At 46.9% G+C, this 25191-nt stretch overlaps 1 long non-coding RNA gene across 1 annotated transcript; it reads right to left on the reverse strand.

The window, feature by feature from the left end:
* Positions 1 to 7868: 7868 nt before the first annotated feature.
* On the reverse strand, positions 7869 to 20124 carry LOC125089998 (uncharacterized). Its single transcript, XR_007124124.1, has 3 exons — positions 19984 to 20124; positions 8436 to 8492; positions 7869 to 8122 (listed from the first exon to the last, which is right to left on the reverse strand). It is a non-coding gene; the product is annotated as an uncharacterized LOC125089998 (long non-coding RNA).
* Positions 20125 to 25191: the final 5067 nt, after the last annotated feature.

Below are 25191 nucleotides of genomic sequence, written 5' to 3' on the forward strand. Positions count from 1 at the left end.
TTATTTACAAAACCATTTGGAAGGGCCACAGGATGTACCTTGCCTTTAGATCCTCAAGGTGCAAGTCTTTCTTCAGCTCAGAGGAATTCTCCATCAAATCTTTATTGAATTTTTTTCACCCTCATTTGTGGTCACCATTTCAAATCTCTATTACGTGGATATTTGATCCCCGGCGTCTAGTTTCTCCCCTCCAACCCCTTTCTTTTCCTCTTTCCCTCTTTTCTCATTATCTCCATTTGTTTTCTCTTTTACTGATTTCTGGGAGAGTTCCTTGAGCTCATTCTTTAACTCGCCGAAACAGTTTTCAGCTCTATTAAATCTGCTCTTCATTGGCTTAATGGCATTAGCAAATTTCCAGGGTTCTTTTTCACTGGGGAGCTATCTTTCTGAATTTCAGGGTTTTCCATTAAAAGAAGCAAAATCTAAGCTTATGGGGAAATACTCAAATTAGAGATTTTTTTTTCTTACTTCTTGGTATATTTCCTTCGATTTCTCAGAAGAAGCCCCATTTTTTTAAATTACAGGAGCTTTGTTAAATTGTATCATATATCCTTGCAGAGCGAAAACTGTTGACCCACAATTGGAAATTGAGATTCCGGTAGAATCCTTATTTCAATGTTACTCACAGAGGAGGAAAAGAACGTCTTTGTCCTTCCTACAGTTTTATTTTATTCCTAAGTTTGGGAGTTCAGTTGCCTGCGAGGAGCAGGAAGTAAACTCGTGGGGAAGGTCAACAAGCAGCCCAGAGGTCGACTCGCCAGCTTGCTGGTGCAGATATGGGACTGCAGCCTCTGAAGCCCCCTGAGGGGCTGAGATGTGCTCTCTCCACCGCTTCATCCTTTCCCTGGTTACACTCACCCGCATCTTTCATGTAATAGCTCCACGTGCTATCATGAGACAGGGACGTTTACTGCTGCCCCTTGCACTATTTGGCTGTGACTATAACAACAGCCCTAAATCAGGGCACTGGGTCCCTTCCCTCACTGTCATAACTGTTCTCATGGTGAGTCCCCTCACCAACACCTGTTCCTTGCTTCACACGCCATTCATGCCCTGTGAAGGCAAGGTGCCAATGGTACTGCCGGCTATTTCCTATTTTCCCAAGTCCTTCAATGTGTCGCTTACCACCTGCTCTGTGGGCCACCTTAAACTCCATGACTCCAAGTGTCAGGGGCTTTTGGGACTCTTGGGGAATCCCCTCCTCTTCTGACTTGACACTCCCCACCCACTGGACTGCAGGCTTCCTAATTCTTTACTTCCACCACCCCCTTCTCCATCATATCTTTTCTTTTTTAAGTGATTTTTATTTTATTGATTGATTGATTGATTTTTTTTAAAGATTTTATTTATTTGACAGAGAGAAACCAGCAAGAGAGGGAACACAAGCAGGGGAAGTGGGAGAGGGAGAAGCAGACTTCCCGCCAAGCAGGGACCTGGGTGAGGGGCTCGATCCCAGGACCCTGGGAGCATGACCTCAGCTGAAGGCAGACACTTAACAACTGAGCCACCCAGGCTTTTAAAGTAAAATAAAGTAATTACTTTTTAAAGTAATTTAAAGTAAGCATGAGCAGGGGCAGAAGGAGAGGGAGAGGGACAAGAAGACTCCCCACTGAGCAGAGAGCCCAAGTGGAATCGATCCCAGGACCCTGGGATCATGACCTAAGCTGAAAGCAGATGCTTCACCAACTGAGCCACCCAGGTGCCCCTCCATCGTATCTTTAAAAAAAAAAAAAATCATCCAAGATTCTAATTCCATCATGACCTATCCTCAAACGTGATCTTCCCTCCTTTCTCCCTTCCTCCCTCCCTCCCTTCCTTCCTAGCCCCTCTATTCCCTCCCTCCCCCCTTCCTTCCCTCCCTCCTTCCTTCCCTCCTTCCTTTCTTTTAATATTTGGTCATAATGAGGCTTTGGGAATTAAACAGATAAACCCGAAGTGCTACCTAGAAATGGAAACCACAGTTTGTTCTTGATTTCTTCTGACAAACTGAATTAACAATCTAAGAAATTTTTTCTCGTTTCTTGTAATAACTCAACTCTCTTGGAAGGCACCTATAGTCCCCTTTTTGTTGAAGGGTTGTCTTCTCCTGTGTTCTGTGATTTTTTTTTTTTCTTTGTTTGCTTCTCTGTGTCACAAGGAGTTCTGCTGGAGATTGTTTGGGTCCCTGTCTGAGTCATTCAGGCCGGGATGATAGGAGAATGGGGTAGATTAAACACAATGGAGTTTTATTTTGCTGATTCAAAGGTCCTGTAGCTGAAGGGAGAGGGAGCTACTAGATATGGATAAGGTAAGGGAGTCAGAACTGGAGGGAGCTGGGGCCGGAAGCTCGTGCTCTTTGCTCAAGAGTCCCTTTATTGTGTGTTTGATATTTGCATCCGGGTCTTTCTATTGCAAGTGACACAAAATCCAACTGAGACTGGGTTAAGTGTGGAACAGAAATCAAAGGACCTTTCTAGTTTCAAGCAAAGCTGGATTGAGAGCAGAAACCATGTTCTTGAGAATACAGTTGTCTTTCTATGCCTTGGATTTGCCTTCAGCTAAGTCACCTTCATTCTCTAGTTCCCAGAGTAGCCCTTGGAATTTCTGAGTCGTCAAGTGACTGTCACAGCGCTGGCCTCTTGGAGAGTGTACAATGTACATGTTTGAAGGTCAATTCCTGCTACACATTGGGTCTTCGTCTTGGTTCCCACTAAACTTTTTTTGGTGACAGCTTTATTGAGATGTAATTCACATATCGTCCAATCTGCCCACTTGAAACATACACTTCAACAGTACCGGTATATTTACAGAATCGTGTGACCATCATCAGTGAATTTTGAAATATTTACATTCATCTCAAAAAGAAACCCCATATCCATTAGCAGTCATTCCTCATTCCCCCCAGCCACCCAGACCTAGGCAACCACTTAGCTACTTTCTATCAACAGAGATTTGCCCATGCTGGTCATTTCCTATGAATGAAATTATATCATGTGTAGTCCACTCTAAGTGGCTTCTTAGCATGTGCTTTCATCCATGTGGTTGGTAGCATGTGTTGGAACCACATTCCTTTTTACGACTAAATAACATTTCGTTGTATGGACGTACCACATTTTGTTTATCCATTCATCGGTTGGTGGACATTGGTTCGTTTCCACCTTTTGGCCATTATAATGCCATTCTAAACATCTGTGGACATTGTGCGGACATTTGGTTTCATTTTGCTTAGGTATATATTTAGGAGTGAAATTGCTGGGTTGTATGGTGACTCTATATTTAAGCTCCGGAGGAACAGCCAGACTGTTTTCCAAAGCAGCTGCACCATTTTACAATCCCACCAGCAGTGTGGGAGCATTTCAATTTCTCCACATCCTTGCCAGTTGTGGTTAGTGTCTATCTTTTTGGTCACAGCCGTCCCAGTGGTGTGAAGTGGTATTTCATTGGGGACTCCCACCAAACTTCTAGAGCCATTCTGGTTGGACTACCCCAGGTGGTGTGACCGTTCCTGAACCAATCACCGTGGTCCATTCTGTGCTATATTGACCAGACCTCGGTCATGAACTCCATCCCGGAAATCTGCTCAGACCAGGTGGGCTCAGAAAGAAGGAGTGATTCCAAGTTTAAAATCAAAGTCAAGACTAGAATAAGAAGAGCTAGATGCTGACAAGAGGAAGAATGAATGTCTAATGAAGCTCAGCAGCCAGGAGTTGGTTGGGACCATGCCATGACCCAGTTCTGGCATGGTGGTCTGTTTTGGGCAGACGCCTCTGCTGTGGGCATCATTCTCACTGTGCCCTTGGCACTGTGGGTACTGCCTCACAGCACTGAACAGCTCCAGATGTGCTAGTCCACTCTCTTCTCCAGTTCTCCTCCCACTCTGCCTCCATAGGGCTATTGGTGAGGTTTTGCAAAGACCTTTTTGAAATTCTTATCAAGTAGACTATTCCCTCCTGTTCGGGAAATCATAGGTCCAATTGGCTTGTCTTTCACTCTAGTCCATTGGCTATATGTCTAACAGAATTCTGCACATCTTCTGGCCTGTAATCATCCCTCTTCTAGAGAACCCAGTGGCTTATATAAGTGTTTTCCTGTTTTTATACATGGTTGGTTATTCCCCTGGGAACCTGGGAAGAAGGAGAAAGCTAGATGTGTGCTTAAGACTTGTCTCCTGCACTAAGGAAGTAACTCCAGCCTATGGAGTTACTTGGGAAGAGCTTATGACCCAAGAAATCTGTTTCAAGACTATGTTAGGAATGATACTACCTTCAAACAAAGCATATTGCACTGGATGTCTCCCACAGTAATATAATAAAATTCAGCTGCTATTTATTGAAGGTTTACCATGTACAGGGCACTGTGTAATGTACTTTTCATGCATTATTTCACTTCACTGTCATCAAAGCCTCATGGGGTAGACAATATTATCTTCATATTATAGGTGAGGACACCAAGGCTCAGAGAGGTTAAATGACTTGCCAAAAGTCACACAGTAAGTCCTAATTAGTTACCCATAATGCCAGGATTAAGTGTCACTGCCTCCCACTATGATCCTCCCACCATTTCTCCCACCCACAGACTCTCACCAAACTCTGTGGAGCCTCCCTTGCTCCAGGCCCTGCTTTGCCCCTTTCTGCTCTGGCCATTGTCATTGCTGGACTTGCCCAACTGGAATAGCCTCATCTTTGGTTCCTGACCCCACCCAGCCTTGCCCCTCCAGTTCACCCTCTGCCCTTTTGCCAGCTTAGACTGGCTGCACTATAACGCCGATCATGTCACTCTCCTGATTCAGAACCTGTCAAAGCAGGGAGTTCAGAACTTCGTGGGCATGTCTGATGCAGTCTCTCTTGCCCTTTCATGTGGCCACCTACTGATAGTGTGAACCATCTGCAATTCTCTCAGTGGACCTTGCTTCCTCTTGCTTCTGTGCCTTTGCATAATGTGTCTCTTTGTCCTCTTACCTCTTCCTCCCATTCCTCACCCTTCACCTGGCTCACAGTTCCATTCTCCTCATCCTCCAGGGCTAACTCTATTCTGCAGCTTATAGAAGAAGTCACTCCTGAATCCCACCCCAACCTTCTCAGCATTGGGACTGTAGGCACAGAGAATGTTCTCGGGGTTCCTATAGACCACCGTGGTCATCTGGTCAACCTTAAGCCTTTTCTCTTTCCTTAACAGAGACTGGCCTTACCCCATTTTCTGACTGATCCAGCTCATCTTCTCGGGGCTGCTTCAACAACCCTGTACATCTAGAACCCTGGGTTGGGACCACAGTGTTTTCCTCTGCAAGCCAGAAGATAACATCCTTCAAATAATTTGCAAGGCCCTTTCTCACTCTAAATGTCAAGATTCCACATATTATATGATCTTAGGGTCTACAGCAGGGTAAACATGGCCTCATATTTTCCATTTTGATTTCTCTGTCTCTATCTCTCTGCACACCACTCCCCAGGCCATGTCATTTGGTTGCTTCCAAGGGGCATCCTGTTCCTAGATCCTGGAAAGCTGTCTGCTCTAGGAATGGCTATTTCTTTCTTCTCCTTTTTTTTTTTTTTTAAGATTTTATTTATTTGACGGAGAGAGACACAGCAAGAGAGGGAACACAAGCAGGGGGAGTGAGAGAGGGAGAAACATGCTTCCGCCCAGCAGGAGCCCAATGCAGGGCTCTATCCCAGGACCCTGGGATCCCGACCTGAGCAGAAGGCAGATGCTTAACGACTGAACCACCCAGGCGCCCCAGAATGGCTATTTATTTCCACTATACCTGAGCCTCGGATCCTACAGTCTTGCAAGTGGAGGTCTGAGCAGTGGGTCCCTAGCATGCTGTGTGTTCTACTTGAAGAATAAAAGGCAAGCCTGCAGGATGGATAAACAAACTCATACATTTGTTACCAAAAAGAAAAAAAGGGGGGGGGAGAGAAAGAATGAAAAGATATTGATTACATGGCATTGAAGTGCCTGGGGCTTGAACAGACATTCAAAATTGGATGCATTGCTCAAGATCAATAGTAGGTTTTATGCTTCTGATCTAAAAAGTACCAGCGCCATGTAATTTAAACACAAGCAGCTGTGAGTAGCTCTCCTAACATCGGACACGCTCGGCTCAGGTACTTCCGATGCATGTGCACACTTCTTCACGGCCATTTTCCCTTTTTGCTGGCGGGTGACAGTGGACAAACACAAGGATGCTCAAGAATGTAGAATCAACTGTTCCTGGTCTCGTCCCTTAAATAATACCCTCATGAAGCAGTTTCGAGCCCCAGGGTTGGGGCGGGGGGGAGGAGGGACGGCAGCTGACAAAAGGAGGTAGGTGGGGTGGGGTTTTGAGGTTGGAAATGATGAGGAGAAGGGTTTGGGAGTGCCCACTGGGGCTGTTGGGGGTGCTCCTGGGTTCTCCTCTGTCTCTGTCATGGCCCTATGGGATGGGAGGCGCCCAGCTTACAGAGAAAGAAACAGTCAGTTGCTTTCTTGATTGAATGGGAGCTTGGCTGCAGCTCGGGCCGGACCACATGGTTTCTAAGGGGACGTTATTACTCCAAAATTTCTATTCACGTGTGTGCATGCACAAACACACACACTTCTCACTGACGTAGAACAAAATAGAAGCAGAGGAGCCTCACCATTATGGCAATGGGTTCTGACAGCCTGAAGCACAACCTCCACTCTGCCAATTGCTAGCTGCGACCTGGAACAAGTTATCTAACTTGACTGTGCCTCAGTTTCTGTATATGTAAAATGGGATAAAATAATAATAACAATAACTAATAATAGTATCTACATGTCAGTCTCATTATAATGTCTACATGCTAAGTTTCTTGGAAGGGCTAAAAGAGTTCGTATAAAAGTTAGCACCTAGCAAACATTCGATAAATGTTACATATAAAGTTAGCTGCTAGTAGGCAAGAGGCCTTGCAAAGAATGTGACTGTCTCTGGTTGTCAAGACGCACACATATAAATGGATTTCTATAGTCTCTGGTTCAGTTTGGCTGAGGAGGGCCAGAATCCACTTTAATGTCCCAGGCGCATGCATATGAAACCAAGCTTGGAGCCAGCCTCCCCTCCCAGGCAATGGACTCCTACCTACTGTTCTATCTCAGGTAGTGCCCCCCGGGGTCCCCACCGGAGCACCCTAACTGAGTGAGTCTGCAGCTTTTCTCAGTGCCTTGGTTCTCACAACCACCACCCCCCTCGCGTCACAAGGGACAATCTTCTCCCCTTCTATACCTTCTTTGTTTACAAGCACATGTGCATTTGTTGGGCAAAGTTGTACAAAGTTCTTTCCCTTAATTTTGTGGCAGGATAAGATGGCTAATCTGTTTTGACATGCTATCTAAACGGCCTCAGATCGGTATACGGAAGAAGTCATCCAGAAGTCATGTCTTTTATACACGTGTACTGGTGTGTACAAGAGAAAGAGTTATATTGGCTGTGAGGGGTTGAATCATAATGGCCGTTATTATGGCGAATTCAGGGTCCTCACATTCACGCCACATATCAAATCCTCTTTCAATGAGACTGGTTCCATCAGCTGTCAGATTCTATTAAATATATCCCTCGGACCTACTGACCAGCTGACAGGAGAGAAACTTAAAACCATACCCCCACCATTAGCATCATAAAATGTGAAATCAGCTGGAAGGAATGATAACAGAACTGAAAACAGAAGAGATGAAAATCTGTAATGCCCTTGTGTGCTTCTAAATAGAAACCCCTAGAGTTACAAACACACCCATAAAATACCGAGGTGAAAAAACAAAACAAAACAAAAAACCCCACAAAACAAAGGTCATCCTGTTGTATGCTTCATAACCTATAATGGTTCTTTTACCTTTTGTTAATGTGAGATTTGCATAAATGTTTCATGAGGTTAATATAATGCAACAACCAAAATATTTATTGGGCAACATCTGTGCTGTTTTCCCCGATAATGCAGTGCTTCTTCCAAGCCAATGAAATACAACCTATCATAAGGTTGGGTTGTTAAAATACTTGTGCAAGGGCTAAGATCATATTTTACGCATTTGCAGATGCTCCGATCATCCCAGAGAATTTCTTAATCAGGCAAGAATGAGCGATGGCTGGCACTCAAGGAGAAGGTGAAGTTCTCAGGGAGGCAGAGCATTGGGCCGATCAAGGAAATAGGCTCTGTAAAGACAAGAGAAAAATTTCTTTGTGTTGACTAGATCTGCTTCACCATTTCTTCAGCCTAACTTTTGAAGTTTGGATATATTTATTTATTTGTTTAGCTGAAATATTCACTTAATTCTCCAGGGTGGGGAAAAAATTAGATCTGTACTTAAAATCTCCTAAGAATCCAAGAGTGGGTCAAAATGCCCAATGGCTTTCTGCAGCTATAATCCTATCATGAGATTGGTTCCATATGGGGCTCTTTAAAGCAAAAAAAAAAAAAAAAAAGTTATGAGACCAATAACTTTTAACGAAACTTGGCTTAGCTTACGAGCAGGTCTAACAGATGAAACAGCAGTCCAAGCTGGAAACATGACTTTTCTTCTTCCTGGCAGGGGTGAAAGAAAGCATCGTTTCAATTAAGGAAGACCCTAATGGAGATGTGTTTTGTATTATCAATTTTAAGCAAGTAGGGGTTTAGGCATTGTCTCTTTTACCACATGTCTCTACGCAAGTCCTCTCTTGCTCTAACGGAAGTGGTAGGCAATTTTGAAAGTGGGCCCCTTCTTGATTCTGAAGATTGAGTTGTTTTTTGTTTTTGTTTTTAATCTGACCATTGAATCTTGATGGAATTTTGAATTTTTTGACAGAAACTTTTGAATTTTTGATGGAAAGTTTTAGTAGAACTTACTAGTCTGCTTGGGCTGCCCTAACATGATAACATACACTTGGTGACTTACACAGCAGGACTTTATTTCTCATGGCTCTGGAAGCTAGGAAGTACAAGATCAAGGTGTCAGCCAACTCTGTTCCCCAGTGAGGGCTTGCTTCCTGACTTGGAGGTGGCCACCTTCTCGCTGTATCCTGAGAGAAAGGAAGCAAGCTCTCTGGTGTCTGATCTTATTGGTCACTAATCCCATCATGAGGGCCCCACCATTATGACCTCACCTCAACCCAATCACTTCTCAAAGGGCCCATTTCCAAATATCACCGCTTTAGGAGTTAGGGCTTCAACACATGAACATAGTTTAATGCACAATAGTGTCATTTGAAAGCTCCTAAAACTTTGGAAGAATTTTGGGTGGACTCTTCAGGAAATGAGAGCGGTATTCTCCTGTTCTCGTGCTCACATTCGCTCTTCGATGCACGTGTATATCACTTTAGTGTAAGGTTTCTGAACCTTAACACTACTGACATTTTGGACTGGATCATTTTTGCTGTAGGGGGCTTCCCCGTACATTGTAGGACGTTTAGCAGCAACCCTGGCCTCTACCCACTAGAAGCCATTAGCATCCGCCTCTCACTTGTGACAACTAAATATGTCTCCAGACATCACCAGATGTCCCTTGGGGGAACAAAATTGTCACCCTCAGTTGAGAATCACTAATTTCAGTGTGTTCTGATCTTTGAACATCAATAGGGTGTTTTCGGCCGTAGCTGGGTGTCCTCCATAGGATTATGGGCTTAAGAACAAAGGTGACTTTTTGCTTAGGTGTCATTGAATTCAACTCATGTCCAGTGGTCTAGTGCCCTCCATGTTGGGAAACCCCATGCATTAGATCACAGAGGAAGCACACTGTTGTAAGTAGTGGTGAGTGCCACCGGTACGATCGTAGGAAGAAAGGAGCCACAGAAGGACCCTCTCATCCATCCATCTTGCCTTCAGATGAGACAAACAGACCCCCCGAGACTCTTGCTTTTACAAGTGCCAAGGTGGGGAAGGTGGATCTTCCCAAAACTTCCCCTTGTCCCTGCCTCTCATATTCTCCGGTGCTCTTGCAGCCAATTGGAATTATCCTGCTTATGTATATGTTGACCTTTGTCTTTATTTTCAATGGACTGTCTCCTGTTAGAATGCAAACTCCATGAGAGCAAAGACTTTGCTTGCCCTAAGTGGGATCTTACCAGTGGACCCAAACACAGGAGTCTTGGTATCAGACTGCCAGGGTTGAAATCCAAAGTCTGCTCTTTATGAGTTTTGTTGACCTTGGCCCACCATTTAGCTTTACCAACCCTCAGTTTCCTCCTCTGTATTTATGTATAACTAAGATAAATAGGTCTAGTTTCTAGCATATGGGACTAAACGAAGTAATACTTATTGCGCAATATGTGCTCAACGAATATAAACCATTACTTTCACCGCTGTCATTATAGCATGCAAAGTAGTTCCTGGCATGAGAAGAAATACAGTAAAGATTAGTAAAATGAATGAGTGAATGAATGAATTCTCTCGTGTCTGTCTCTGATTTTCAATTCTTCCTATTACAGTTGGTAATTTGCTGCCTATCCAATCCTCGTTTCTATTTTCACTATAGCTGGGAAGCAAAGGTCTAATCGGATGTTTGCTTCTAAGCAAGGAATTATAGCAATCATATACAGATAAAAGGGCCCAGACTCGGGAACAATATACCCCCATTAATTTTTCACGATAACATCTCAAATTCTCTACAAGGATTCCATTGTTCTGTGAAGCTCAACTTTGGGCTGACCCTGGCGCTCCTTCCTTATGGGTTTGTGGGGCTCTGTCCCTGCCCCACACCCCAGGCACGAGCCAGACAGGGATGATGGCAAGTGGCCCGCTCGGCATTGGGAGGAAGTGGAGCTGTGGGATGGAGAGACAAGGCTGCCCGTGTGCAGGGCATCCGCTCAGCCTCCTCCCGCATCCAAATGGTAAATCACCATTTGTAAGAAATGTGCTCAATCAGAGAAGAAAAAGAGATGTAATTATGTCGTTTATAATGAATTCTGGAGAAACAAAGAATTTAAGGAGAAAACTCTGGAGACAACCAGGGAGCCAAAGCCTCTCGGATCATCTGAGCTGCCCTGGAGAAGACGCATAGCTGATCAAACATTTGTGTTGATCACAGGGGGCCCTCCTAGCCCCTGAGAATGTTCGCAAGGAAGCAAGAAAACTCAGGAGCCCCAGCAAACACAGACGGACTTTTATTAAATAAATTACACGCTCCTCTCAGCTTCTACCGGCATCAATAATATCAACTTTTGGACAAACGGTTCTCTCTGGGGAATGGGTTCTGAGATTCGCTCCTAATCTTCTTTCTTTGAAGTGTCCAAGGGCTTAAAGGCATGTGTCAATATCTAGGGCCTCTGGCCTTTGTTGGGGGGGTGGGTGAGAGGGTCCTGCTGTGGAGGGGAGTGAGACCACCAGCATCCACATACCCCCCCCAACCCAGCTGACTATTTGCATTCAGCCCGTTTCCAGGGTTCTCCAGATCACTACCCGCCCACACAGGGGTAAGAATTCCCAAAGGTCCCATGTCTCCCAAGGAACCGGTTTCCATGAGCCTCTAGTTCTAACCTGGCAACACCCGCCGGTCTTTGCTTTCAAGAATAATTAAAAAAAAAAAAAAATGAACACAGAAGGGGCCTTAGTAGTGAGCATAGGCCTTAAGCTGAAATTTCTAAAAATTTCTAGAAGATCGATTATAGCATCTGTTAAACCATAAAATAAGGACTACCATTAACTAACCCCTTTCAAATTTAATGCAAGAACCAAATTCATTAATACCTTTCTAGATTCTCTTTACCAGCATTTCCCAAGCATGTTGAAAGAACAAACAGCCAGAATTCAGCCTGGATGTCTTACGTCACAGGTTGTATCTAGCCATTCACAAGCTTCCTCATGTGTGTTCTCCATACCAGCCCCGTGAGATAGGGATTATTATTCTCATTTTATTGGATCCAGACCCTATGTTTTTAACCTATGAGCTATTAAGTTTTTGTGGTCAAGCAAGTTTGTAAAAACTCAGAGTTCACCAAGATTAACGGGTTATTATAGTAATTCTCAGTCTTTTAATATACTTAGATCCATTAGAGATCTCCAAAAGGAAGAACAAAATATATAGACTTTCCTCAGTATATTTTGCCATGGAATGCTTATTTCCCCTGGTGCATTTCCAAAGAGTACTGTTCTCCAGGAGCACAAAGGTTACACTCCTAAGGAGATACAGGGTTGTAACTTTGTGCATTAGACCTAAAGCCACAAAGCTGATTGTTGAATGACTTCTTTTGACTTTTTAAAAAATAAATGATGCATTAGATTCCTATAAGCCACTTACAAAATTGTGAATACTAGAATTGAAAGTTTGAAGTACAGTCGGGTTCATGACATGCTGGGTACCAAAAGTTGTAGGAATATTCGGGCAGACATTTTCACTGTTTATGGAATCTGTCACTCCTTTCTTCACTTTACCCTCTAAGCGCACTCCTAGCCTATAGGATCTTCTCCTGTGCTTGGAAGAGGCTGTGCCCGCAGAAGCTCTCTACTCTTATACTAGAGCAGAGGTTAGCAAATAATAGCTTATAGGCTAAATCTGGCCTGCCACTTGTTTTTGTAAATAAAGTTTTATTAGAACACAGCTATGCTCATATATTTACAAACCTTTGGCTGCTTTCATGCTACAACAGAGTTGAGTAGCTATGACAGAGATTTGGGGACCCACAAAGCCTAAAATACTTAATATTTAACCCTTTACAGGAAAAGTTTGCAGACCCCTGTCCTAAAGCTACATGTTTACAATTATCATAGAGCCTGGTTGCAATGCAGAACTTCTCCAGTAGAGGCCACTGTCTAAAACACCATCCGTTCAATGTGAGGCAAGCTACCGCCATGACTTACCCACGCTTTTATTTTATTTTCTTTTAAGATTTTATATATTTATTTGACAGAGAAAGAGAGAGAGGACAAGCAGGGAGAAATGCAGAGGGAGAAGGAGAAACAGGCTCCCCACTGAGCAGTGGGAGCCTGATGTGGGGCTCGATCCCAGGACCCTAGGATCATGACCTGAGCCAAAGGCAGATGCCTAACCAACTGAGCCACCCAGGTGCCCCATGCCCACTCTTGTGAGGTCAGAAATCCTATGTGATAGGGGTTTTCTCCAATGAGGGAGAGATACAAAGGAAAGGGAAAAGACGCCAGCATTTTTTGGTCTGTGGTTATGTATCTAGAAAGATGCTTATGTTGTCTATGGACAACAATCTTGATAAAAATGTATGACCCCATTTTAAGGGGGAAAAAAACAGTCTAACAGGTAAATTATTTGGCCAAGTTTACACGGTAAAGAATTTGCATCTCAAACTCTCTAACTCGGGTGAGCACTGATTCTAAAGGACTGGTTAAGAATACAGGCTTTGGGATTACCCAGTTTAGATTCAGACCCCAGCTCTGTCATGGACCAGCTTTGGGTCTTGGGCAAGTGACTTGACTCTGTGCCTCAGTTTCCACCCCTGTGAAGCGGGAGGGAAAATAGTACTCTCCTCCTAAGGTTGTTATGAGAATGCAATGAGTTAATTCATGGAAAATTCTTGGCATGATGCCTGGAAGAGTAAGGGCTGTGCACAAATGTTAGTTGTTACTGTTTGATGGGGAGGGACAGAGAAGTTTCTGGAATAATATCTAAATTTCTGGCTCTAACAAGTTGGGCTGGTGCACTTGTCTTTTTTTTTTTTTAATTTATTTATTTTATTTGGGAGTGGGGAGGGGCAGAGGGAGAGGAAAAGAATCCTCAAGCAGACTCTGCTGAGTGTGGAGCCTGACACGGGGCTCAATCCCAGGACCCTAAGACCATAACCCAAGCAGAAATCAAGATTTGGATGCTCAACCAACTGAGCCACCCAGACATTCCTGGTGCCTTTGTCTTTTTGCATATACAATGAGCCCCTGAGGGCAGGAGGTATTTCCCTATGTCTCCTCTAAGTGTCTTGGCCAACATATTCCATCAAAGTGTACTGGCGTGTTGAAGGCAGAAATGGCTAAAGAATCTTGTCAGTAAATCTTGAGCTCCTTAGTTGTTGACAGAACGAGCCAGTGCGGGGAGCCTGGTCAACACAGGTGACTGACTTCTACTTTAGTTTCAGAGGATTGGGCCTTTGTCTGATGTTTCAGTTATCAACCATCTCAAGCTTACCTTAGCACAATAGTCATTTATTATCTCTCAAGGTTCTGGGGTTGATTGGGCTCTTCTGTGCTAGTCTTCTGTTCCAGGTGTGGTTGACTGGAGCTGAGACTGTTTTTCTGGGGCAACCAAGATGGCGGTCTCACATGCTGGGCAGTTGGTGCTGGCTGTGGCTGGACCTCCCTTCCAGGCTGTTTACCAGAACACACCGCTTCTCCACATTTGGCTGGGGATTCTCACCGTGTGGTCCTTGGGGTCTAAGAGGAAGAACACATTTTCTGTCCTCTCAAGTTCTGTACTTGGAAATCCTGGAAGGACACTCCTTTTGCAACCCCTGGTCGAAATAAATCACAGAGACAACCTAAATTCCAAAGGAGAGGAAACTGTCTCTTGATGGGAGAAATGGCTCTGTGGCCATTTTTAATCCACCATACCTGGCCTCCCTGGACCCCTGCCTCACCTCACCGGAGAGATGGGTCACCTGCAGCCAGGATCTTCCTTTCCTGAAGGGACACTCCCATTATTCTGTCTTTGAGGTTACCTGGGCCATAACTCTCAGCGAACACCTCAGTGTTTGACAAATGCTGTCTGTTCTATAAGGCCAGGTGCAGGCAATTCCCACTCCCTGCCCCTGACCTTTCAGGGAGCTTCCTAAAGCAATGTCAAGCTTGGTCTCAGGTCCATTCCTCCTCTATACCTGAATAACTTCCACTCATCCACATTTCAACCTAAAAGACACCTCCTCCAGGAAGTATTACTTGCTTTACACCCACCCTACCAGCTCAGTGGTCCCATAAAGTTGTGATTTAACCTCCCCTCACCAACCCTGTCCACCCGATTGCTGCATTTCTCCACCTAACCTATCATTAACTGCTCACTTATTGCTCATCTCCATTTGACAGAAGGTTTCATGGCGGGCAGGTAGAGACTGTGTTGTACTCTCCATTATGCCCTCAGACTCCCCTGTGGTGCTTGGCTTACCAGCTGATACTCAATAAATCTTCCCTCTGATTCTTTCCTACTCTCCTGCTCTCAGACCCTGGACTATCGGGGATGCTAAAGCTTGGGGTTTGGCAGAAGCAAGGTCAAGAGGACACCAGTGGGGATGGCCTGAGAGCCAGAGGAAGAGGAACCGTGGGAGAAGCGAGGAGCAAGATGGCAGGGTAAGCCTTGCTAAGCCAAGAATCCTGGTACCATCCATGCAGCTGTCCCCTTGACTTCCCAAGTTCTAGTAAAGCCTTAAATCCCCAATAAATGTTTTATTCACATCCAAACACACCTTACATCCTGGCGTGGCTCAGAGACTCTGGCTGTGAAGGAGAGTAGGGGGCGGGGGGCATTGAGAAGGTTGTGTTTTTGGGCTTCCCCCTGAAATTGTTCTTCCAAAGCAAACACATGTAAGTTTGTAAAGGCAGGTTCATTAGAAAGAATGAAAGAGGAAGGAAGGAAGGAATCAGAAGGAAAGTAGTGAAATTAGTAATTCCCCAATCCTTTAGACCTCTCCAGTCAGGTCTGGCTGCCCACCCTGAAACCTATAAGCTGAGAGCTCTGGGGAGGCTGCCATGTGCCCTCCCCTGGTAATGTCTCCTTGGCTGGTCCGTGGCTCTAGGGTGGTAGGGGTGAGTGTTGGTTTATCGCCTCCTGCTCACACCTGCCTGAGCAGGCGCCCCGGCCCCTTCCCCAGTTCACAGCCCTACAGACTGTGTCTTCCTACAGGACAGGTTTCAAAGCAGCCACCTTGCAGGCTTTCTCTCTGGGTGCGAGACAAAATTGTTGCTTCTCTTTGTAGCTCACTTTTCCCTACTTCTTCGTCCCTAAAAAGCAGCATTCCACATCCCCAGCTCAGGACATCAACCCCTTCGCTCTTCTGTGCAAAATACAGTTGCATGTTTTTTCACCCTTGCTTTGAGACCCCAGCGGAGAAGAGGATCTGAACCCTAACTCTGGGGATGGAAAGAGCAAAGCTGCTGTCTTCCTGAGCATCCCGGGCTGAGCACCCACCCATACGCCGACGTTTGTCACACGCAAATGAACGCGCTCTCCCCAGCATGATAAATTTCACATCAGTCCTGCTGACTTGGGCTTACTAATTGCCTGATAGCGTTTTCTTTGTTAAGCTTTACTGGGATCATCACACTTTTTGTTGAACTGACAGTGGAAATATTCCGCAGCTGACGACCCAGATGAAGCCTGATGCACGACTTCCCTAATCTTGAGTGGTGGGGGGGGGACGTGCTGGTGGCCTTGGGCAGGCCCCCAGCAATCTCTGAAACAGATCTCTGGCGGTGGGGGGGGCGCTCCCCAGCACTGCCACGATGCACGACTCAAAGGTGATGCCACACACATCGTACTATTGTGCCCGAATGCCCCCTGGAAGCGAGCAGGGTATGACATCAACACTCTACATGGTGGCCCTGGACAACCTCAATCTGAATGTGGGGGCTTTGACCGGCAAGATGCAGGGAACCCCAGGGGAGCCTGTTTATTGAACAACAGGAGTGGGACCCAGGAGGGGCATGCCCATGTTCACGCCCCCATTCTAGGCTGGGTGTTCTAGATTCTGCACTGTCTGCCTCGCTACCTGAGCCCTTGGATGGAGGCATTGCTAGTTTGGGTTGGTCAAGGAGAGCTGTCAAGTAATACCCAGAGAAAGACGGGCAGCCTGGGTTTGATGCAAGTAAGAGGAGACCCTCTGAATATGGGGGTGCCTTCCGGGGAGGGGCCGGGGCAGAACGAACCACAGGGAGGTCTCCTCACCCCAATTTGCATGCTCCTCTCAGCAAGGGAGGGAGCACTCTTATCAGCTCAAGAATTCAGCCAGCCGGTCAGGGTTGCATACCACACGGTGGCTGGGCCTGGCTCGGCTGTCTAGTCAAGAACAGGCTTGTCTTTGTTCCTGTGTGATTGGGGGTGCTGCTTGGGGACGGAGGATCCAGGGTGGGTGCAATTATGGGATTTTTTTTTAAGGTATAGAAATTGTATCTTTCATCTCGGGCCTTGGGAAAGTAAACCGAAGAAGGGAGCATGATGTTAAAGGGGCAAGTGGAGTCGTTTTCATTGCTGGCAACCCCTCTTTCCCAAAAGTGACCCTGGGAGCTCATGTGCCTTCCTGTTGTCAGAGGAGTCACCGATGGTGTCAAGACACTGCATTAAACTTTCCAAACTCTGTTCACCTTCTCTTATCCTCTAAAGACTCAGAACCCTATAGTCTTGGAGTTCGAAAAATTCTTACAGGTCATCTACCCGTCCATCCATCTGTCCACCCATCCATCCACTCATTCAATCATCTACTCATCCATCCATCCACTCTTCCATCCACCCATCTACCCATCCAGCCATCTGTCTATCCACCCACCCACCTGCCCGTCCATCCATCCATCCATCCATCCACCCAATCATTCATCTGTGTAACTGTCCAATCATCCATCCATCCATCCATCCATCTGCCCACCCACTCATCCACCCACTCCCCTACATATCCTTCCAGGAAGTATTTGTTGAGCACTTACCATATGCCACCCAGTGGTGAACAAGGGAGACAAAGCCTCTGCTCTCATGGAAACTGCCATGCTATTGGGGAAGATGGACAGTAAACGAGGAAGCACAGAAATAAATGAGATCCTTACAAGATTGTGGTAAGCACCCAGAACAAGAAAACCCAGGAGACATGAAAGAAGAAATGTGGAGCTCCAGCATGATCAGGAAGAGCCTTCCTAAGAAGGTAACACTCCAGCTGCAAACTGAGGGCCTAGAGGGAGAAAACCAGACTGAAAAATTGGGACAAGCGTGTTCTAGGCAGCGAGAACAGCGAGCATTGAATGGAGGCTCTGAAGGGGGCCGGCGCTTGGCCAGTGCTGCCGGAGCAGAGTGATATTTGCAAAAACCACTTGTTCAAATGAAACACTGCACAGAGCCTAACATGAAGTAAACCAAAGCGAAAGGATTCAGATAAAGTCACTTTAAAACCACTGATAGGATCCGGGGGCTGGCTTTGGTGCCAATCTCTCCCACAGCATTTAACATGGGTTAGAACGTTTTGGAATGCTGAATCATTACCTCCAACACCAGCTGAGTTCATGGGCTGGGGCCGGGGGGAGCCAACAGAGTGCACAGGTCTCCAGGAAGTGGGTGTTGGGCAGGCGGGCTTTCTTTGGGGACACATCTCCCCGAGCAAAAAGGCTGCACATGAGTCGAAGGACCAATGTTCCGGCGGCCAAATCATGCAGTGGTTTCCCCTCCCGGTTGCTCAGGCTTATCCCAGCGGCTCCTTGCCGAGCTGCGCACAGGACATATTTCAGACCAGGAGACTTTGAAGTATGTGTTCTCTTAAGGCTTAACAATGTCAAGCTTCATAACCCAAGAACTGGCTTGCTAGCTTCCTACTTTAAATTGCTCATAATTTGAAACATGCAAACATTTCCACTTTATCAAGCAGGGCTACTAAACATGTTATTGCTGGAACCTGCATGTTTTATGGTCTCCATACAGCCGGGGAGCTGAGTTTTATTAAAATAGACTGTTAAGAGGCTCAACTCATTATGGAATCTTCCAGGCCCCAGAATGAAAGAGTTTTGTTTACTAAGGGCAGGGGTAAAAAGGGCTGGGAAGAGGTTGGGGATGAGTGTGAGTGTGTGTGTGTGTGTGTGTGTGTGGTGAAGGGAGAGGTGGGGAAAAGGCAGAGACCACTAACAGTCTTGGCCTTGCCCTTCGGTGCTCCCCACCCCTCGCTCCACTTCCATGTCAGCCGCCTGCCTGAGGTCGGGCATGTCCATGGACTCTGAATCTCTTACTTAAGGCAGACTCGAGTCTGACTACAGAACAACGGGAATTTAGCAAAGAAGGGTGATTCTTCCCTTAGAGAAAAAAAAAAAAAAAAAAAAAGAGGCTCAGGGCCTCCACTGAAGGCAAGCACACCTAGAATGTTACAATGAGATCTGACCAATGTACGGCATGCACAAAAGTGTTCTTCCCACCCCCCCAGGATGCTCCTGGGCTGGGGACAGTATTTAATGACAGGAAGGGGAAGACCGTGTAGTATAATCATTCCTATATATCTGGGTAGAGACCTGTGTGCTGCTGCAATCATGCCATGGCCAGCTGCCGGATCTCTTGCTCCCCGGGTTCCCATGCTGGCCTTGGGGACAGGTGGAGAGGAACCCAGCCGTCCTCCCAGCCCCAGATAGTCTGCAGATAGACTCTAGCCCCAGATCCCACTGGTAGCAATTGTCTGAGATACTGCAGGTGAGACCGGCAGGTGAGCTGCCCAGCTGAACCTTGTCAACTCAGAGGAACATGAAGTGAGTAAGTGGTTTTGCCACGTCCGGCCCCTAAGGTTCACATTTGGGTGGAGGGTTACATAGCAGTAACCATTGGGGACCCCTTCCTTGAACTCGGGGGTGGGGCTTAGGGGAAAGCAGTAGTTCTCCAAGGGCAGGCAAAGATGTCTTCCAGCCAGGCTGACCATAATGATGATTGTAATAGTGAGGACACTTGCTCTTAATGGAACATCCCATGTGCTGGGCATGCGTGCTGTGTGTTTTTTAATGTTTTTAGGGGTTCCCAGGTAGCTCAGCTGGTTAAGCCTCTGCCTTCAGCTCATGATCTCAGAGTCCTGAGATCAAGCCCAATATCAGACTCCCTGCTCAGTGGGGAGCCTGCTTCTCCCTCTCTCTCTGCCTCTCCCCCTGCTTGTGCTCATGTTCTCTCTCTCTTTGTCAAATAAATAAAATCTTTTTAAAAAATGTTTTAAAATGTTGCCTGAAGTACACTCAATTATTGTCCCCACTTTGAAGGGGAGGACCCATCTTTGAAGCTCAGAGTCCGATGGTGGGGTCCTAACCCACGCTAACACCACAGTCCCCTTCAGTCGCCGCCGCCTCCCACTCTGCACTCCTCGTGCAGTGAGCTCTCAGGACACGAGCAACTCCTCCAGAACCCCCATGTGTCCCGCATTTACTAAGTTAGCACCTGCTTGCCAGGCACTGGGCTGGATTCTAGGAACATCCCCAGAGCCTGGGGTGGAGCCTCCTGCAGAGTCGTCAGCCGTCCGTGTCCCTGGAGTCACCAATGCTCCCCTGTCATCCCCACTCTGCTGCACCTGACACAGAGGCCGAGGCTGCATAAGCAGCCAGAGTTCACCAGAGGGGTTTATGACATCATCGTGTATCAACAGACAAGGGGTGGCGGGTGAATGGACGGACAATGGATGGGTGTGTAAACAAACAAATCACATTCTGATTCGCACATATTTTAAGAAGCCCTCTCTGGAGTGTCTTCTGTAGCGGTTTTAATTTTATAGGAAGGTGTCATTCTTCCCAATCTGTGATTTTTCTTCTTCTTCTTCTTCTTCTTCTTTTTTTTTTAGGTGGCCCTGGCGCAAGGCAAAGAGGGTGGGCAAGTAAGATCTGGAGATGAAGGAGGTCGGAAAGGTGTTAACAAGCTATAAATGACCTTCCCAGCCTATTCAGGCATAAGTAATGTCCCCAAATTGCCTACAGTCAAAACTGCCAATTCCAAGCTGATTGCGATGAATCAGGCCTCCCCCTATACGCCATAATGTGATCAATTTCTCATTTCGCTGAATAAATAAGCTGGAAGATGGGGAACTGTCTCTGACCCACCGTTAACCTTCTGCCTCATTATTCATATCAGACCTATGACATGCAGGTACGAAATCCCTGGTTCAATTTTAGCTAATTATTTGTTAGGACTGAAGGCTCCGTGAAGTGTTACTGATGATACAAGTGCCCAGGGACCTCCGGGCGGAGAAAATCAGACTGAGAAAGCCTTTGTCTAGAAGAAGGGAGAGCTGGGAGCATCCGCCTTTTTTTTTCCCCAGCCATAAGCTTCTGGTTGGCACGTTCACGCACTTGTCCATGTATCTTTGCCTCCGAGTGAGCCATCCCGGTAATTTATGACATCCAGGACTATTGTGAACTTACATCTTTTTATCATACTCTGCGAAGATCGCCCTCACAAATCAATTCTTTTATTGGGAAGAAATCCCATTGTAGGCTTTCCCCTCTCCCTCCTCCCCACAGCATCACCCTGATAGGGACATTGAGGGACCAGAGCTTTGGGAAATATTAACATTTTTTGTTTCATTGGCTGGCTGCCTCTGGAGAGATTTCTGGGATGGATGCAGAAGTAGGTTCATGTGTCGGCTTTGGGAAATATTAACATTTTTTGTTTCATTGGCTGGCTGCCTCTGGAGAGATTTCTGGGATGGATGCAGAAGTAGGTTCATGTGTCGGGAAGGAGGAAGCCTGTATGGGGGGGATTTGGCAGGTGCTATCTGCAGAGATGGCAGGAGCTGTTGGCCTGGTCCTAGGGGCCATGGTGGCTCCCCTGGGAGGGGCCGATTGGCTCAGCCTGGAAGACCTGGTGCTTGCCCCCGGGGCCTCCCCACTTCCCACTCCCCCCACCCCCACCAATGGAAGGTCTGTGACTGGTTGTTCCAGCTCAGAGTCCATCTGTGAATCAGTGTGGGTCACTTCGAAGGACTCCCCCAAGACCAGAAAGGGGCAAGGTGCTTTGGGTGCATTTGCGTTTTCTTAAGAGAACAAAGGCCTTTACTGCACCAGAGCTGTTTTGTCGCCTTTATAAAGATTTGGCCCTTCGTATTTTCAGAGTTCCCGAGAATTTCCCCAAAGCACTTTCACCTCAGACTTAGCGAATCGGCTTATCCATTCCTTTCACACAACATACAGTTTCGGACATGCCTCATGCTCTCGAAGGTTCCATAAGGGAGGAGTAGCGTATCAAGAACAGTCCTGTCCTCATGGAGCTTTCGGTCTAGCGTGGAGACAGTTGCTATTTAAGAAGGCATTGTGATGGGGGAAGTTCATGGGTGTGGAGCACAGAGGAGATGGGGATTTGGGGGGCCTCCCTCTTGGAGGGAACCTTGGGGGAGGGAACCCTGGTGGTAACCAGGACGAGGTAGAAGGGGGGGTAGGATGGTAGGGAAGGGAAATGTCCCGCTAGAAGAAGCAGCATACCACGTGTCCTGGAGGTCAGAGGGAGCATGGCAGGCTGGAGGATAGTATGCTTGCAAAGAGGTATAGGAAGCAGCCAAACAAGGAAGTAGGACCAAGTCATGAAAGACTTCATTCCTCTGGTTTCTGGATGTAAATGTTCCAGTCTGAGGGAAGAGGGGAAAGGGGGCTCCATGTGTAATTATTCTAGATCTTAAAAGCAGAGGATAATAGTCTTCAATCAGGACTACGTCAGACAAATCAGGGTGTAGGGTCCCCCTATTTGAAAGTCAAGTAGAGGAACCGGGATTTCTTGGATTCTACCCCAGATTCCTTGAAAGTAATCGTCAGGGTGAACTTTGCATATTAGAAAGATCTCTGGGGGCACCTGGGTACCTCAGTCGATTAAGCATCTGCCTTTGGCTCAGGTCATGATCTCAGAGTCCTGGGATCAAGTCCGCCATCGGGCTCTCTGCTCAGCGGGGAGTCTGCTTCTCCCTCTCCCTTTGCTGCTCCCCCTGCTTGTGCTCTCCCTCTCTCTCTCTTCCTCACTCTCCCTCTCAAATAAATAAATTAAATAAAAATAAATAAAATAAATAAAAATAAAAATAATAAGAAATAAAAATTAAATTAAAAAAATAAAATAAAAAGAAAGAAAGAAAGCAAAAAGGGAAGCTCTATGGCTTCCTGTGGTGGATGGTTTGGAAGAGGGAGCAACTAAATGGAAAGAGGCAAGGAGGACCTCTGCCTTCCATGAGCTGAGCCACACAGACCAGGTGAGATCATCTCCATCCTGCAAAGACAGACTCAGAGACGAAGGGCCCTGGCAGCCATTAGTGACCACTAGGTGCCCAGCCTCATCTAATCAATGAAAGAGAGTCCCATTGTGGGCCCTGTGTTGCTGTTTTCCACCACGGGAAACCCATTTTTCTGCAGGAGAGGTGGGTGCGGCCCCCAGCCTAACGTCCGTTATGGAAAGCCCAAGGAAACAGAGAGCATTTGGGTTGTTTTTTTCTCTGCCAGACCCCAGATATCCTCTGGTGATCAATTTAGGATCTGCTAGGGCCACTGGAAGCTGAGCTTCCTGAGGGCAGGACGTCATGGTCTCCTTCACCCCCATAGTTCTGGTGCTTCGCATACAGTTGGCGTATAATAAATCGACTTGGAAGTCACAGCTTCCGTGGTGGGTTCTCAGAGGGGGCTCTCTGAGGTGCTGAGAGGGGTCAGTCACATGAGGACAGAATGGGGCACTCAGCTGTCCCTGCTGGTTCCCTCAGCACACTGACCCACCCAGGGCCAACAGCAATCCCTCCCAGGACCCTCCTCCTCCCTGAGGCTGAGAAAGAGCCAGGCTCAGGGCATGGCCCAGGGGAGATTTCTCTGGCTGATGAATGATGGAGTGACTTGAGTGAGCCCGTTAAACCTCCCCTGGGGTCCCAGCCAGAAAGAACTGTGGCCCCGTGGGGAGTAATAACATTATCGGCATCGTTTCTCGATGGCTAATTACATGCCAGACACCGTCTAATCTTTTCACATTTCTAAGCTCCTTGAATCCTCACAAACCCGCATTCATTGTACTGCTATTGTCCCCATTGAACGTATGAGAACACTGAGACCCGGAGAGGTTACTAACCAGCTCCAGAGGCTACAGTAGGGACACCAGCCATCAGGGTTACCATCCAGACCACTGGTCTTCCCTAGGGAGCTGGGAGTGGAGCAGGAATTCAAACCTTGGTTGATGGTGAGTCACATCTGGTCAGTGCACCCAACAGGGAGGGCCTTTGTGGCTATCTATCTGCAAAAGAGTGGGAGAAAGTGAAATTCTCACCCTGAGATTCATGGGTCTGAGGGGCAAGACATAGCCCATCTCCCCTGATACTTGGGAAGATTCCAGCTAAGAGAAAGAGAAAGCATTCCCCACGTCTGTGTTGCTAACTATAGAATAGAAACACGCTCTCTCAGGATAAAACACAAAAACACCAATGAGCTTAGACTTCTTTCCTTTGTTCAGTCATTCGCTAAGCTATTTTCTTGAGTTCTTGCTGTGTGTCAGACACTGTTTTAGGGGCTGGGTTCTAGCATGGCACTGGGCGAATAGGACCCCTGCCTTCCCAGGGATGTACTATCTCTTGGGGGAAGTATTCACAACACACAGGGACAAACATGGTGCCAGGGACAATCGGGAGCTGAGAGAACAAAGAGCAAGGGTGCAGGAGCTCCTCTAGAGATCCCCACCCCTCCCCAGGATGCAGGAAAAGCAGGAGAGGCCAGGTAAAGGTACTGGGGGGAGGGACGAGAGAACTGCAGCCTTTGATTTCAGGGGCTCAATTCATATGCCCAAGCAGGGAGGCCTTGTGGGTGGAGGAAGTGGGTCTCTAATTTGAGGAAGGAAGCAGAGCCTATGCTCAGACTTAAGAAGGAAATCTTGCCCTAGGGCACCCAGCCAGGGCAGGGAGGGGGGCTGCACACCCACTAGAGTGGACATCTTTTTGAAGTTCACACCCAGTGCCCTATGGGGCCAGCAATGACCCTCCTTCAGTCACTTCATGACCACACCCCCAGTGTCTTTCTGCTCTTTGAAAGTGGCTTGAGCTCCGGGGGGGCCAAAGCATGTGTTTTCCTCTCTGAGCTTGATGTGACTCCATGGTGGGGATAATTCATGGTCAAGTGGCTGATCTCAGGACCTTGAGGCTCAAGGTCGTGCAGCCTTCTATCCTCAACCCAGTGTGGGAAACAGCTTCCCCACCTGGTTGTGGGGAGGACTAGCTTAAGGCCATTTCTCCCCGCCATCTTCAAAGTCCCTTTTGGAAAGTTACCTTCATATGTGTTTCAAATTCAACATAAACTCCACTTTAACTTTTCTTGCTTTTTCCGTTTCTCAGGATGCTTCCAGAAATCCGTGACAAATTTTCATGAATGGGCTCACACTGCTGTAGGTCAGGGTCCTGCCCCTGAGTGGTCCAGGCCAAGCCTGGGTCCTCCCAGGGCTGAGCCCCAGGCTTGGGTGGAAAACAGGCCATGATGAAGTTCATGTAAAGAAAAAGGAAGGCCTCCCCCCACCGACCAATTCAGCGCCCTACCGTCTGCTCTGACCCCGCACCAGGGATCGGTGACCAGTATCTCAAGGGCTGTTTTCCATGACAGCTTGCATGCCTGAGCTCATTCATCAATTTCTATGCAACAAAATCAGTTTGTGGAAAAC

The sequence above is a fragment of the Lutra lutra genome, chromosome 17, assembly GCF_902655055.1.
Source record: "Lutra lutra chromosome 17, mLutLut1.2, whole genome shotgun sequence".
NCBI classification, from domain to species: Eukaryota; Metazoa; Chordata; class Mammalia; order Carnivora; family Mustelidae; genus Lutra; species Lutra lutra.